Source organism: Mangifera indica, chromosome 10 (assembly GCF_011075055.1).
Source record: "Mangifera indica cultivar Alphonso chromosome 10, CATAS_Mindica_2.1, whole genome shotgun sequence".
NCBI classification, from domain to species: domain Eukaryota; kingdom Viridiplantae; phylum Streptophyta; class Magnoliopsida; order Sapindales; family Anacardiaceae; genus Mangifera; species Mangifera indica.
The window spans coordinates 17,029,654-17,046,182 of record NC_058146.1 but is presented as its reverse complement, the minus strand read 5'-3'; the positions used below and the strand labels follow the sequence as shown (position 1 = coordinate 17,046,182).

Genomic DNA, 16,529 nt, shown 5'->3' with positions numbered 1-16,529 from the left:
GTGATGAAGTAAGTCAGAAAAAATACTGAAATTACTCTCTAGGAAAGTGATTAGACACTAAATTCTATTAGAGTTAAGAAAAACAATTTCTAGCTTTTCATGGTCAGTTTGATATTGTTGTAGTTCTTGGTATAATCTTTCTCAAGTTGTGACATGAAAATAAGGAGTTCCGACAAAAAAAATTTGCATAATGTTTCATAAATTTCATCTGTGTCTTTCACAGTATTGTTATTATTGGTGTTTGAAAAGTGTTTAGCAACATAATTATAATGCAAGAACAGAGAAAGTGCTGAGAAAATGTCATTCGTGTTGGATTGAAAATCTTGCAGCAAAGCTTCTTTACATATTCATTCAAGCGTTTGAGTAGAATAAGCAACTAATCAGCTTAATTTAAGTATAACCATTAACTCAGAAACTAATACATCAAAGCATGCTAACTCCTGTCACACTCCCCCCTAACACAACTGACCTTACTACTTGTATGTCATATTGCTTTTAACTAGCTAATATCTGCCATTTGCTCCTTATGAGCTGCAGTGGGTTAGTTTTACTTCAAACTCTTCCTCAACTTGTTTGATATTGTGACATTTTATCTTACCCTGCTTAGTCCTACCATGGAACCTACTGCAAAATTATTATCTCTTGGGATTTGATACTTTATTTTCTTTCTCTTTTGTTGTTCTTTGATAATTGTAGCCCCTTGAATTTTAGTGAATCATTCTTTTTCATAAAATAAAATCTAAATCATGCCTCAAACCTTCTTTCTTACTATTTTGTGTCTATTTTCCAACTAATGGTTGGGTCTCGAGTCAGTTTGCTTCCCTAAGAGATGTGAATCTTTTCAACTCACTTACATGATAAAATATCATTATTTTATACCTTTTAAATTTTGTAGAAGCATGATTTTTGTAAAGTGAATTTAGATATTTCTAAATTATAAAGATCAAATCTAAACCCTCATCTCATAAATTTGTTTTTGACAAGTAAATGAGTATATTAACACCAAAGCAAAAGAAACAAACTCTCCCAAGAAAAGCCCAACAACAGTCTATGCTCACCCTTCCCAATAAAAAAGACAGCACAAAAAAGTAAGACCTACTTAGGCCTACACTCCAAAATAAAAACCTATCATTTTCCCTATTTAAATATCTATCAAAGTTTCTACAATGTTAGGGCTCAAGATTAAATATATACAACACTAAGAAATTTACTTTAACAGAAAAAGAAGTAAGTCTAACCATGAAAACTATACAATATAAAAAAACAACAATCCAATCAGAGTACATCTTGGATTTTTTATCCCAACAAATATTACTCATCCACCTACATTCTCTATTACAGAACAAAACCTGACCTTCATCCTCCTCATATGCTTTATTGAATCTTTATCTATTGCTTGCTGCAGAAGAAGGAAAATTCCAGGAGCTTGACCAATTAGCATGCCGTCTTCTGGAGGTAAACTGCAACCCAAAAAAAAGGGAGGCACCTGGAAACTTGAACATATCTGTTATCTTGAACATAATATCCATATGCAGATTTGTTGTTTGCACCAACAAAGTCTGTAACACCAGGAGAGAGGCATCATCTTGACCTTGAAAGGTATACCCATGTCAGCTTCGGCAACTCTTGTACCAAGACTGCTAGTCTGGACTGCTTGGAGCAAGCTGAAAAAACTGAAAGATTTGGAGACCTCTACAGGCTGATCCAGTCTGCTGCTTCTAGAAGCCTGCAGAAAAAATGCTCAATTGTGCCTTGTCACTGGAGCATGAAACAAAAAGGAAGGTTTCAGCCAGCAAAAAGAAGTAGTTGTGCCAACACTGGAAATTCTGGAAATACTGGAAGTGAAGCTGCTTGAAGAAACCTGCTGCAGTCTGGGTTGCGCAACACTTGAGACCAAACTGTGGCTTATCTCATGGCAAAAATCTGGACATACTGGAAAGCTGCAGAGAGACCAAACTCCATGCTTTATACTGCCTCTGAAAGGAATAATAGGAATGCTACAAAGTTGGGCAGAAAGACCATCCAAAAAACAACAAGGGCAATGCACCAAGGAAAAAACCTCAACGCTCCTTACAAACCATTCAGAATTCAGCAGGAATAAGCTTTCCTGACAAGTTAATCCATGTTGCCACAAAAACTTGCCGTAAGAGAAGGTTTGCCATATGATCTATGCAGAGCAGAAAATAGCAGCAGATAATTCAGATTTCCAGTCAAGCTCCCGATGTAAATCTCCCTGGTTAATGCACAATGGGTTGCAAGAAATGGGATCTTAGCATGAAATTGCAGAGCAAAAACTGGACTTAGTAATCTTCTGAAGCCAAACAGCTGGAGAGACAGAAGAGATTTCAGTAGACTGGATTGGACTTTTCCAGAAAGCTGCACCTCAACAACCCTATGAACTCCAAGAGCAGGAAGTGAAACACCAGCATGGAGCAGACCAGATCAATGTTGCAGGCAGGAATTTTCATATTGTGTCCAGTCAATTTTATAAACTAAAAGCAATTTCTGCAGCAGCTCAAATCTGTCCCAAGCATGCAGAAGGATGCAACAGGTCTGAAGGTCTCACAAAACAAATTAGGCTCAATGAATAATCTGAAAGTCTCATTCCAGCCTCTAGCCTTGGATATATTACTGTAGTAGGTTGCAGTTCTATAATCTGAGGGAATGTTAGGCAGAGAATAAAACCAACTAGAGAACCTACAAAAAAACACACAAGTTAGAAAAAACAACGGGGTGTCCTGCGGCCCATCCAAGTGCCTATCTCTCTTGTTTGAAAAGGAAATTCAGGAGGCTCTAGCTTTGGGTTGTTTCCGCATTATGGTAGTTTAGTTTCATGTTTGTGAACATGGCCCCTTTGTCTGTAACTGCTCTCCTATTATTCTCCACTATTCTTTCTTTGGTGAGCATATTTGTAGAGAAACCTCTATTGTTTCTTTCTTTCCATACGATATACACACTAGCTCCCAAGCACAAATTACAAATTAAATGGTTAAGGTCGTTTCCTTTCAAATTAGTCGTCAATTTTCTAATATAACTCTCCCAATCTTGAGTGCTGTATGTCGTAGAGGCCAAGAATGTTCTTCCAAATGAAGGAGCTAAACTCACATTAGAAGAAGAGATGGTCGAGGGTTTCATCCTCTCTATTGCAAAGGTTGCATGTGGTGTCTGTTGGGTATAACCCCATATCTTACAAGTTTGTCTTTGGTGTTGATTCTCTTCTTGATAGCAAGCAAAGGATCAAAGAGGTTCTGGGATATTGTTTTTGTGCCATACAAGCCCGTGCCATCCTATTTATCTTTTCTTGTGCGAAATTCCTCCCATGCTAATCTTATGGAAAGGTTGCCATTGGGCTGAGGGTCCCTTTTACCCAATCCTTGCCTCCAAGAGGGTTAAACCCGATGTTATCTTTAACCCCCACAAGATCTCTAGAATTGGTGACCGGCCAATTCCATTGCCCATTTTCAATAATGTCACCAACTTTTGTCTTTTTTGTAAGACCAGAGTCATCTATGATTCGGTCACCATATCTTCTATGGAAGGGCTTAACAGGTGTCAATTTTCATACCACAAGGAAGTATCAGTAACATCTCCAATAAGCATCTTTATTTTACATTTAATTTCTTCTTTGAGTTTTATTAGTTTCTTCCATAGCCAAGGGCTTTAACCTCCCATTTTGATCTCCCATAAGTTCTCCCTTCATAGCCGGTTCCTTTTGACCCAACTGGAGCTATTTGGTTGTACAAGATTCCACAAGTGTTTTGAGATTGCCTCCTTGTTCCATTCTTTACTAGACATTAACCCCAAACCCCCTTCATCTTTGAGTGCATACATCTCATCCCAAGCTACTTTGGCTTTATGATTATTTAAATTAACCCCTGACCACAAAAACGCTTTTAAAGTTGAGTCAGTCTCCTTGAAAATCTTGGAAGGAAGAAAGAAAAGAGAGAACCAATACACTTGAATGTTAAAGAGGATGACTTTCATAAGGGTAAGTCTACCCGTACAAGAAAGAGATTTGCTCCTTCACGAAGTAATCCTCCCAAGGATTTTGTTCATTAACGGTTTGCAATCATCACTTGAGAGTTTGGTGGAGCCTATGGTAACTAAAAGATATTTGAATGAAGGCTTTCCTTCTTCAAAGTTGAGAACCCTGCAGATGTTGGCATTTTCTTCACTACTCACTTCGGAAAGAAAGACCAACAATTTGAGCTCATCCCAATTTATGCTTCCACAAAATATGTATAATAAAGACCAACAATTTGTTTGAATTAGAAGCAATAGTACACATATTTTTTGAATTTGAAATTAATACAAAAATTAAACTTTAAAATATTTGGTTTATTTGCTTCTAAGAATAATTTTTTAATGCATTTTCTACATGCACATACCAAAATCCAAGAGGTTGAAATAATTAGATTTTTCCCTAAAACAATATCTGAACTAACATAGTCTCCAAGTTTGATATTCAGCTACAGCATAACGTCATTTAACTTGTACTTTATTTTTCATTATTTGCTTTGTATTCTTGTTATTGGATTCTTGGATTGTTATTTTAGTTGGACTTCCATTTTTTTTCATTATTTGTTTTATATTCTTGTTGTTGGATTTTTGGATTGTTGTTTTAGTTGGACTTCCACTTTACGATTTCAGTATTCTCTGTTATTGAGATTGAAGTTGAAAAGAGTAAGCTTATGATTGTGTATTGGATTGTTGCTCGAACCTCCTCCTTTTGGCATTTTCTTGTATTGGCATTGCGTTTGAAAAGAGAAAGCTTTGTTTTCTATTCCAAAACAATGAACTTCTTCTCTCTATTGGCTTTCGGCACTTTATTTTATTTCTCCTTTGTTGTTATCTAATAATTTCCATAAGAGTTTGTTGAATCTTAAGGGATGATTCTCACTCATAGAATAAAATCTTTAAGGACAATGATTTATGATCACACCTTAAATTTTTTTTCTTACTGTTTTGTCTCTGATTTCTGACTTACATGGTTGAGTCTAGGGTCAATTCACTTCCACAAGGTTTGAGGATAGGATTGAATTTGAACCAAACTTGTTTGAGCTTAAAAATAAGCTCAGTTCAAACAAACCCGAAATGAGTGCAGTTCAAGTGAACTCAAGCTTGAGTTCGAGCCTGAGAGTTAAATATTTTTTAGCTCTAGATCAAGTTTTAACAGTGTTAGACTCGCCAAGCTTATGAGTCTGAAAAATTTACACATATATCGATTAAAATGATATCATTTTGACTATTATATATTAAAACGATATTTTTTTATTATCAAACCGAGCTTAAAGCTTGATTCAAGTTTTAGCTCAATTTCCCTTAAGTGAGCCGAGCTTGAATAACATTAAAACAAGCTTGAGTTTGGATGATAACATATCGTTGTTATTTTACTTTTTAAAGTTTGTATGCATAACACTTACAACTGTACAAACATAAAAACTTTGAAACTAGGATTATCGAAATCGTAGACACGAGGAAAATATTTCATTTTGTCCAATTGCTTCATCATCCAATGCCATTTTTCCAACTCAGCAACATCGTGGAAGGCTACAAAATTCGAGAGAAGATTGAATAACATAGTGTTTTGAAAGAAAATATCTCAGAACCCTAATGCTCTATCTCAACTCCTACTTATTCTACCTTCCCTTTCTCACATCTAGGTGAAACGGTGTAGTTCAACAAAAACTCATCGTTTTAACTCAACTTTTTCTGTTTCTTTAGGTTGTTAGTGCTTCTACTCCGTTACTCAGTTGTCAACCCTCTTGTACAACTTCTTTCAGCTTATTGAAAAATAATTTAATTATTGATTAATTTTCCATTCTAATAGATTTCAACAATTTTTTTTTTTTTGTGATTGGGGTTGAAGTTGAAAAGAGGAAGATTATGATTATTTGTTGGATTACCGATTAGACTACCCCCTCCTTTGACATTTTCTTATATATTTTGGCATCGCATTCGTATAGGAAAGCTTTTGAGCCTTTGTTTTGAGTTTTAGTATTGCCATCCCATGGGGTACGATGCCCCTTGTACTCTGCATTTTTTCTTTATCTATAAAATAACATTTTCCAAATATATATATATATATATATATATATATATATATATATATATATATATATATATATATATCTGGAACTCTTTGAAGACAATAAGCACCCAAATGCTAAATGCAAGCCGAATGGTAATGGTTTCAAGTGCAAGGCAAGCAGTCTCTGGTCTACTTGCTGTTGGTGGTAGCAGTGCTACTAGATATCTTGCAAACAATAAATGCAGAAAGCTTGGACATAATACTTCCCATTTATTCTTTCTCAACTTTTCAATTTTCAATTTGCTGAGGTAGATTGTAACTTAAAATAAGAACGTAAGCTGATAATGTTGTCATTTGATTATGTTTACCATAAGCTTTCCTCACTGCAACTTTTAATTTGCAAATCAACAAATTTATATATTTATCAAACTAACTTGTTCAAATGTTGATTTTTATGTCTTTTCTTTCATAACAATTTATTTTGATTTATCTTTGTGTTAATCAGTAACATTGGGATTACACATTCAAGGATATCATAAAATAAAGTATAATGATGGTTACATGTAGAGTTGTTGATGGGGCATAGTGTATTTGACCTGACTTGTTTAAGTTCAGGCACGTAAAAATATTTCAGGCTTATGCTTTGGGTTTGCCTACTGGGGCCTCAAATTTTTTGTTTAGGCCCATCATTAAAATTTTCAGAGCTTTGGGCTTATTTTGAACCTGCTCTACAACTTTAAAAACTTGTCAAAAACACTTTTGCAATCTCAAATATGTTTAAAAACTTAACAAATACACTCCTGCTTAATCTTATAATAAATTTTCGGGCTCTATCAAGTCCCAAGCTCAAACAACTTTTGTTTAAGTTTAAACCCAATAACTTAATAGGCAATTTTTTCATCTAAGTTCGTCAAGACCCAAATTTGTTTGGCCTAAAACTAATTTTTTTGGGCCAAACAACTAGGTTTCAGGCTTTCCCAGCTCAATTGACAAACATAGTTAACATATAACGATGATCCATTACTTTACATGCTATAATAATTTATGTACTAACATAACGGATACTAACAAATACTAGCTACCGACATGTTATTATTTAAATAAGTGATTTTGAAATTAAAAAAAGAGAACAAACATCAGTATGCGCTAGTACATACTCGGCTCAAATTGGAGATATTTATCTCCATTTGTAAGTCCACACTTTCCCCCAAATTGTTTAATTTATGGATTGACCAGAGGATTTGATCAGTATTTGATGGGAATGAAGATGGGGATTGAGCTGATAACAACCGATGAAATGGGATCTAAAATGCATTTCGAATGTAGACAACCAAACAGACACTGACTATTTTGAGATTATTTAGAGTGGGTAACATGGAAATACAGATATACATAACCAAACAAACAGTAGGCTTATCCAGTTCAAACATTATTAATGTAAATCTAGTCATGAAATAGAGAAAATTTCCCTCGGGGATTCATGACATTACGAGCAACCCAATATATTTCACAAAGTAACAACCACACCTGACAACAATCCAGGAAGGAACACGTAAAAAGAGCTACCGCATCAAAATAAGCAGGGATCAGATAACTTCTTGCACTTGCTCAAGACTCTGACAGAATCTCCAAGAATGCTGGAATCACTGAACAACAGGATAAGATACAGAAGAAGAAAAAGTCTGAGAAACGTATTGATAAAACACACATCATCATAATTTTTGTTAATCAAAATCTTGTAAGTTTGCTTTTGGATGTCTACTTTGGATACCCAGCTCATCAGCCAATCTTCTCTTAGCACAGCAAGCACTGTGGCAATATGGGATGTCATAATTCATCGTCCTTAGGATTCAAGGTTCACATACTATTTTACCAATATTCTCTTACCGGAGGGATATGGGATATCACAAAGCTGTTAATGTATATTGCAGAAAAGTTTGTGAAATCAACGTCACACACACACACACACATATATATGTGCAGGAAAATCTGTGAAAGAGACAATGAATTGTAAAGTTTAAATGATCATATATATTTCCCTTGATACAGCATGTATTATAGTTAAAATTTTGCATCATCTACAGAAACAATCCACATGTAAAGTACCCCAAACATAGAATCCAAATATTATGAACAACATTTTTATAGCTTAATTTATGGTGGAGACCAATACTTGCAGCCCATTTAAATTTCATCCTTGAATCCATAAATTTATGAACTATTGGAAAAAAAAAAAAAACCTGTAACCGATAATTGTAATTTAATCTGTGCATATAATTTGAACAATTTTCCAAGCTTATAAAGTGAGAACGAGAAGGGAGATATTTACACATACCTGAACATTCATTATTCCCTTGATGATGAAGCAACGGCAGGGTCAGAAGTGAGGGAGTTCCACTGCATCCCGTCTGGCAGCGATGACAATCCTGGGCAATTGATGATCTCTAGCGTTTTAAGTGAGCTGAGATATGGAAACCATAGTGGTAAGCTTTGGAGATTGCCACATGCTTCAATGCGTATGTAACTCAAAGCCTGAAGAGTGGCAGCTGAGTTAATGAAGAACTCGAATAGCATACAATTGTTAAACACTAGCTTCTCCAATCTCTGCAGATGTGTTACATCAAGTGCCCCACCCGCGAAAGTACAATCATGCAAAATCAATGTCCGGAGTCTGGTGAAACGCAAACTTAGTTCAACGTAACAACCATGTAAGTGCAAATATTGAAGAGAAGTTAAAATTGCAATTCCACTGACATGTGCAGTTAGTTCCAGATGTCTAAGTCCGATCATGCGCTCCATATTACAAGGTAACTCAAGCCTTGAACAACCAACAAGTGGCAGGGTTTGCAGACTATAAAGCTTACAAATATTTTGAGAGAGCTCTGTTAGTTTTTCTTTCTTCATGGCTTCATGCATGGTAACTGCTTTCTTCATGGCTTCATGCATGGTAACTGCAGCAGTTACTTCTTCATGGGATAATGGTAACTGCTTCATGCAGTTACTTCTTCATGGTGTAATGGTCTGTAACTCCCATGCATAACTCCACAAGTTACGTAGCATTCTTGATGGTAGAATGCTTCTTAAGGCTATAAATAGGGTCCCTGGGTGAGCTTTTTCTACACAGAAAACATACACCATACTATGAGAAAAAGAGATCACCTGGAAGAAGAAAGTTTACAACAATTTCCAGAGGATTATTCTGCATCAAATCGTCAAGCAATGGCTGGAGGTTAGTGTTTAATATTCCGCAATTTAATTTGGTTTCTATCTTGCATACTCAGTATATATATGCTTAGATAGAGACCATATCCATGATTCTAACATTTGGTATCAGAGCTATTTTATGCCTCTGCCTTGCTTTGATGTGTTAAACATGCATAATTTTATGAAATCCCGAATTTCTTTAGAAAGAGAAAGTTGGCTGTTGGCATTTTTTGAATAAAATTTTTATTTAGATGAATTCTACATCAAAAACTGAAAATTTTGATATATGGAACGTCAAAATCAGAGTTTTGTAGGCTGATTAAGAGTGCAAAATGTATACGGGTCTGAAACCGGGTCTGTCGACCCGAATCTTGACCCGGCTAGAGGTCAGGGACGATCTTCAGATGACATGTCGTTTGCTTTTGGTTTCTACAGACGACATGTCATTTGCATTCATCTCCAGTGGATGACATGTCGTTCATCTACTTTATTAAAATGTAAAATTTTCCTTCAGTTTCGTGTCTTGATCCCAGGCCACAAGGCATCAGGTTCTGAGTAAGACACTTGCCGCTCAGCCAGTTTCATTTTCATTGAAAATTTGGGACATCGTGCATTGTTATATGTTTTACCTTTAGTTGCCATGAATAATAACTTTGTTAGGGTTAAGTTTGAATATTTTTGGCCTTAATAAAATATATTTTTTATAATATGTGATTGCCAAAATTATTATTATTAATTTTAATTGGATAATTTAAGTTTCATTTATCCAATTTTTAGTGTTTATTAAATAATTTAATATTATTTATATGATTAATTTTATGCATAATTTTAGTTTAATTGAAATTATACTTTAAATAATTTCTTAAGGATTATATGCATAAAATTAGATGTTATGTGATTAGTATAATATTTGATTGATCATAGAGTAGCCACAGTATATTTGATTATATCAAAGTTATACATTAAGTATCTTGAAGTCATATTTAGTTATATGACATCAATTGTAATTAATTATGTAAGTATGATAAATCTTATCCCACAGGAATTTTTATTATATTTATGTGATTAATTAGGATGAAATAACAAATTATTTTTCTTAATCTACCCACAGGAATTAAGAAAAGGAATATAATTTGGTAGTTTTATCATACGGTTTATATATTTGTAGATAAACCTATTTAAATTAAAAACTTAGCGCACAGGCAGTTTTTATGTTATATGGTTTATATATTTAAAACATGTTTATACATTGGTAGAACATGATATTAATTTTGATAGCTTCAAATTTAGTGACTTAAGCGTGTATGTTAATATTTATTTGCAGTTATTCAACCTGTGAATTTCTCTGATAATGTATGTGATGTTCCTATTTTGAGTGGTGACAATTATAAAATTTGGAAGGAGAGAATTCTTCTCCAATTAGAGTGTATGGACATTGATTATGCTATTAGGAAGGATGAACCACCTACAGCTACAGAAACTAGCACTCAGAATGAAATTGCCCTGTATGAACGTTGGGAGCGATCTAATCGCTTGAGTATGATGTTCATCAGGACACGCATATCTGCTAGTATTCGTGGTTCAATCCCTGAGTGTAATAATGTCAGGCAATTACTGAAGGCTATTGATGAACAGTTTGAGTCTTCAGATAAAGCACTTGCCAGCACTCTAATAACAAAGTTTACATCAATGAAGCTCACTAGTGTTAAAGGTGTGCGTGAGCACATCATGCAAATGAGGGATCTTGCGACTCAACTTAAGGCTCTTGAGATTGAGATGTCTGAATCTTTCCTGGTGCATTTCATTCTAAATTCTCTTCCACAACAATACGGACCTTTCAAAATCTCTTATAACACACATAAGGAAAAATGGTCAATCAATGAACTTCTGACCATGTGTGTACAAGAGGAAGGAAGGTTGTTGATTGAAATGAATGAAAGTGCACATATGGTTACACAAGGGAAGAAGAAGAAGAACCAAGCTAAGTATAAGGGAAAGAATAAAATATTCAATCAGCCCGAATTTAAGAAGGAATCCAAATGTTTTTTTCTGTAAAAAGAAAGGACATGTCAAAAAGGATTGCAATAAGTTTAAAGCTTGGCTTGAAAAGAAAGGTAATCTAATCTCACTTATATGTTATGAATCTAATATGGTTGATGTTTGTCATAACACTTGGTGGATTGATTCTGGTTCTACAATCCATATTTCAAATACCTTGCAGGGCTTTCTAAACCAAAGGAAGCCGATGGCCAGTGAACAATGCATCTATTCAGGAAATAAGATGCGTTCACATGTGGAAGCGGTCGGAACGTGCAGATTAGTTTTAGATTCTGGTTTTGTTTTGGATTTAGAACGAACCTTTTATATTCCAAGTTTCTCTAGAAACTTGATTTCTATTTCAAGACTTGTACCCTTTGGATTTTCTTTTACATTTAATGAAACTGCATTTAGTTTGATTTATAAATCTGCAGTTGTGGGAAATGGTACATTGTCTGATGGTTTGTTCCGAATTCATTTACAAAATAATGTTTCATTTAATTTGATGTATGTTCAAGATAATGTTGGTATTAAAAGAAGTGTTATGAATGAAAATTCTTCTACATTGTGGCATCGGAGATTGGGACATATCTCCATAGAAAGAATTAAAAGGTTAGTGAATGATGGAGTACTAGATACTCTAGATTTTATTGACTTTAATACTTGTGTGGATTGTATAAAGGGAAAACAAACCAACAAGTCAAAGAAAGGTGCCAAGAGGAGTTCAGACATATTAGAAATCATACATACAGATATTTGTTATCCTGATATGGATGCTTATGATCAAAAATACTTCATCTCATTCATTGATGATTATTCACGATACATGTATCTCTACATGCTCCATAACAAGAATGAAGCATTAGATGCCTTTAAGGTTTTCAAGGCAGAAGTAGAGAAACAATCTGGAAAACAAATTAAAATCGTGAGATCAGATAGAGGTGGAGAATATTATGGTAAATACACTCATGATGGACAAGCACCTAGTCCATTTGCAAGGTTTCTTGAAGAAAATGGGATTGTTGCCCAATACACTATGCCTGGTTCTTCGGACCAAAATGGTGTAGCAGAAAGAAGAAACCGAACTCTATTGGACATGGTGCGGAGTATGCTTAGCAGCTCCAATCTTCCTAAATCACTGTGGATAGAAGCTCTTAAAACGGCAGTGTATATATTGAACCGAGTTCCAACCAAGGCTGTTTCTAAAACACCATTTGAGTTATTTAAAGGTTGGAAACCGAGTTTGCGACATATACGCGTTTGGGGATGCCTGTCTGAAGTAAGAGTTTATAATCCACATGAGAAGAAATTAGACCCAAGAACTATAAGTGGTTATTTCATTGAATATGTCGAAAAGTCTAAGGGTTATAGATTTTATTGTCCATCACATAGCACTAGAATAGTGGAATCTCGAAATGCAAAATTTCTTGAAAATGACTTAATCAGTGGGAGCGATCAATCTCAGGATTTAATTTTTGAGAAAGATCATTCAGGTACTCAACCACCCATTTCGAGTAATAGATTGGTTGTTATTCACAACACCCCTCAAGTTCAAATGGATATTGAACAACCAATCAATGAAGTTCCACAAGTTGCTAATAATACTTTAGTAGATCAAACTGTTCAACAACCTTCAGATATTGTTGAACCACCAGTTGTACACTCTACTCCACAAGAGGATAGTGTTACAACATTAAGAAGATCAACTAGAATGAAGAAATCAGCTATTTCTAGTGATTATATAGTGTATTTACAAGAAATTGACCATAATTTAGGAGCCGAAGATGATCCTGTTACGTTTTCACAAGCAATGGATTGCAATAAATCTATTTTGTGGTACAATGCTATGAAAGATGAGATGGAATCTATGAAGAGTAATGGAGTCTGGGATCTTGTCAAGTTACCTAATGGGGCAAAGGCCATTGGGTGTAAATGGGTCTATAAAACAAAGAAAGACTCATTAGGTAACATCGAGAGATATAAAGCAAGACTCGTTGCTAAGGGTTTCACTTAAAAGGAGGGAATCGATTATACGGAGACCTTTTCTCCTGTATCTAAAAAAGATTCTTTCCGTATTATAATGGCATTAGTAGCCTATTTTGACTTAGAACTGCATCAAATCGATGTGAAAACGGCATTCCTCAATGGAGATTTAGAGGAAGAGGTATATATGAAACAACCTGAAGGATTCTCCTCTAGTGATGGTGAGCAATTGGTGTGCAAGCTTAGGAAGTCCATATATGGATTGAAACAAGCATCTCGTCAATGGTATTTGAAATTCCATGAGGTTATCTCTTCATTCGGTTTTGAAGAGAATATCATGGATCAATGTATATACCAGAAGGTCAGTGGGAGTAAAATTTGTTTCCTTGTTCTATATGTGGATGATATATTACTTGCAACTAATGATAAAGGATTGCTTTATGAGGTGAAACAATTTCTCTCTAAAAACTTTGATATGAAAGATATGGGTGAGGCGTCTTATGTCATTGGCATTAAGATTCATAGGAACAGACCTCAAGGCATACTAGGTCTATCTCAAGAAACCTATATCAACAAAGTTTTAGAGAGATTTCGAATGAAAGATTGTTCACCAAGTATAGCACCAATTGTGAAGGGTGATAAGTTCAATTTGAACCAATGCCCTAAAAATGAACTTGAAAAGGAATAAATGCAGAACATTCCCTATGCTTTAGCTGTTGGAAGCCTTATGTATACTTAGGTTTGCACAAGACCTGACATTGCATTTGCTGTTGGGATATTAGGAAGATATCAGAGTAACCCAGGTATAGACCACTGGAGAGCTGTAAAGAAAGTGATGCGGTACCTTCAAGGGACCAAAGAATACATGCTTATATATAAACGGACTAATAATTTAGAGGTAGGTGGTTACTCCGATTCGGATTTTGTTGGTTGTATTGATTCAAGAAAATCAACATCTGGATATATTTTCTTGTTTGCCGGCGGAGCCATATCTTGGAGGAGTGTCAAGCAGTCATTGATTGCTACATCTACCATGGAGGTTGAGTTCGTTTCTTGTTTTGAGGCTACATCACATGGTGTATGGTTGAAGAGTTTCATATCTAGGCTTAGGATTGTGGATTATATTTCTAAGCCGATAAAAATTTATTGTGACAATTCAGCTGCTGTTTTCTTGGCTAAAAATAATAAAAGTAGTAGTCGAAGTAAACATATCGACATTAAGTATTTAGCCATTAAGGAACGTGTAAAAGAAAATAAAGTGGTCATTGAACACGTCAGCACTGAATTGATGATTGCCGATCCTTTGACAAAAGGCATGCCACCAAAAAGTTTTAAGGATCATGTAGAGCGAATGGGAGTTGGTCTCATGTCGTAATTGTGATGGGAGTGAGTTTCATCATGTGATTTGATGTATATACATTTTCTATAATAAAATTATTCAGTTTTTCAATTGATTAAGTTTTCTCATTTTATGTGCACATTTTGGTTGAGAAAATAATCAAATTTGGACCCAGAATAAACATAAGGTTTATTCATTAAGATATAGAGGAATGAATACATCGTGATACATGAAAGATAATACTCGTTCTTAGAGGACTTATCGCCATGATTCATGTATTTTATTTCTTTACTTCAGTATGTGGATTGATGGGTTACAGACAAAGTGGGAGAATGTTAGTTTTTCTTTCTTCATGGCTTCATGCATGGTAACTGCAGCAGTTACTTCTTTATGGGATAATGGTAACTGCTTCATGCAGTTACTTCTTCATGGTGTAATGGTTTGTAACTCTCATGCATAACTCCACAAGTTACGTAGCATTCTTGATGGTAGAATGCTTCTTAAGGCTATAAATAGGGTCCTTGGGTGAGTTTTTTCTACACAGAAAACATACACCATTCTATGAGAAAAAGAGATCCCCTGGAAGACGAAAGTTTACAACAATTTCCAGAGGATTATTCTGCATCAAATCGTCAAGCAATGGCTGGAGGTTAGTGTTTAATATTCTGTAATTTAATTTGGTTTCTATCTTGCATACTCAGTATATATATGCTTAGATAGAACCTGGGAGGTTCCTAAATTCTAACAAGCTCCTCCAAAATTAAATTCCAAGATAAGTCAAGAAATCTCAAGCATTTCAATTTACTGATGGAACCTGGGAGGTTCCTAAATTGTAGACTTTTTAAGCATAAGAATCGCAAGTACTGGCAATTCAATAGGCAAGTATTAATCAAGGATTCATCAGAACGTGTAGCATCCAAAATTGGAAAAATGATGGTCTTTACCCGTCTTAAACCCCTCAATATTCCTGGAACTTCAGAGAAAATTTCAGAGTGATTTATAAATGAGACATGTCGAACAATTTTGGCCACTTTTGGGTAGAGTCTAAGATCTACAATTGAGCACTCTGTTTGTCCTTCCTCCACTATGAAATCATGTATAAGATCATGAATTTTAAACGTAAAATAAAAACCATGATCTTCCACATCTTGAAAGAAACATCTGAAAAATAGGACCTTACACTACAGTAACCCAACATCTTCCAACTCTTCCATTTCATTATGAGGTGTAAGAAAACAAGCTGTCAGCCAACATCGAATCAGATATTCACTATTAAAACGATAACCCTTAGGAAATAAGGCACAATATGCAAGACATTTTTGTAAGTGATAAGCCACGTCGTCGGTCAACAAGGCTTTTAAGCCAAATCCTAAATACCTAGATAATGTCAGCCAGTGAACCACTACATGCGGCATGCAAGCAGAGAGGTGAGATGCAAGCAGGGAAATGGGACATAGTGGAAGCAGTTATGAGAAGTAGTGGAGGCAATTTTGTTTACGTGTCTGTGTTGGTTTATTTGTTCATGGCTTGGCTTATTTAAGCAGCGAAGGATTCTGTTATTGGATCATCAAGAAATTGCATTTCAATTGTGGTATTTTCTTACCCAAAGAGAAACCATTCTTAACACTTACATTATCTAAAGTTAAGATCTATCATTGGTATTAAAGCAGGTTACTAATGGGGACTAACAAAGAACGTATTGAGTACTTGGGGTTTGGATTGGGTACCGTTCAGGAAGGACTATAGTGGATGGAAGAAGCTCTCAATCGAATTTCGAGTATGTTGATTATAAATTAGGAGAATCCTAACAATGGCAATCCTCACTGAGAAGGCAACGATGGAGGTCGACAGATCATCTCTTCCAAAACGGCTAAGTTGTAATTTCCATGATTTTCAGGGGATGACCCAACCGAATGGTTCAATTGTGTGGAGCAA

At 35.1% G+C, this 16,529-nt stretch overlaps 1 long non-coding RNA gene across 1 annotated transcript; it reads right to left on the bottom strand.

Moving 5' to 3' along the window:
• Positions 1 to 7,354: 7,354 nt before the first annotated feature.
• LOC123226671 lies at positions 7,355 to 8,432 on the bottom strand. The gene is made up of 2 exons (XR_006504381.1): positions 8,367 to 8,432; positions 7,355 to 7,677 (listed from the first exon to the last, which is right to left on the bottom strand). It is a non-coding gene; the product is annotated as an uncharacterized LOC123226671 (long non-coding RNA).
• Between the last annotated feature and the right edge of the window lie 8,097 nt (positions 8,433 to 16,529).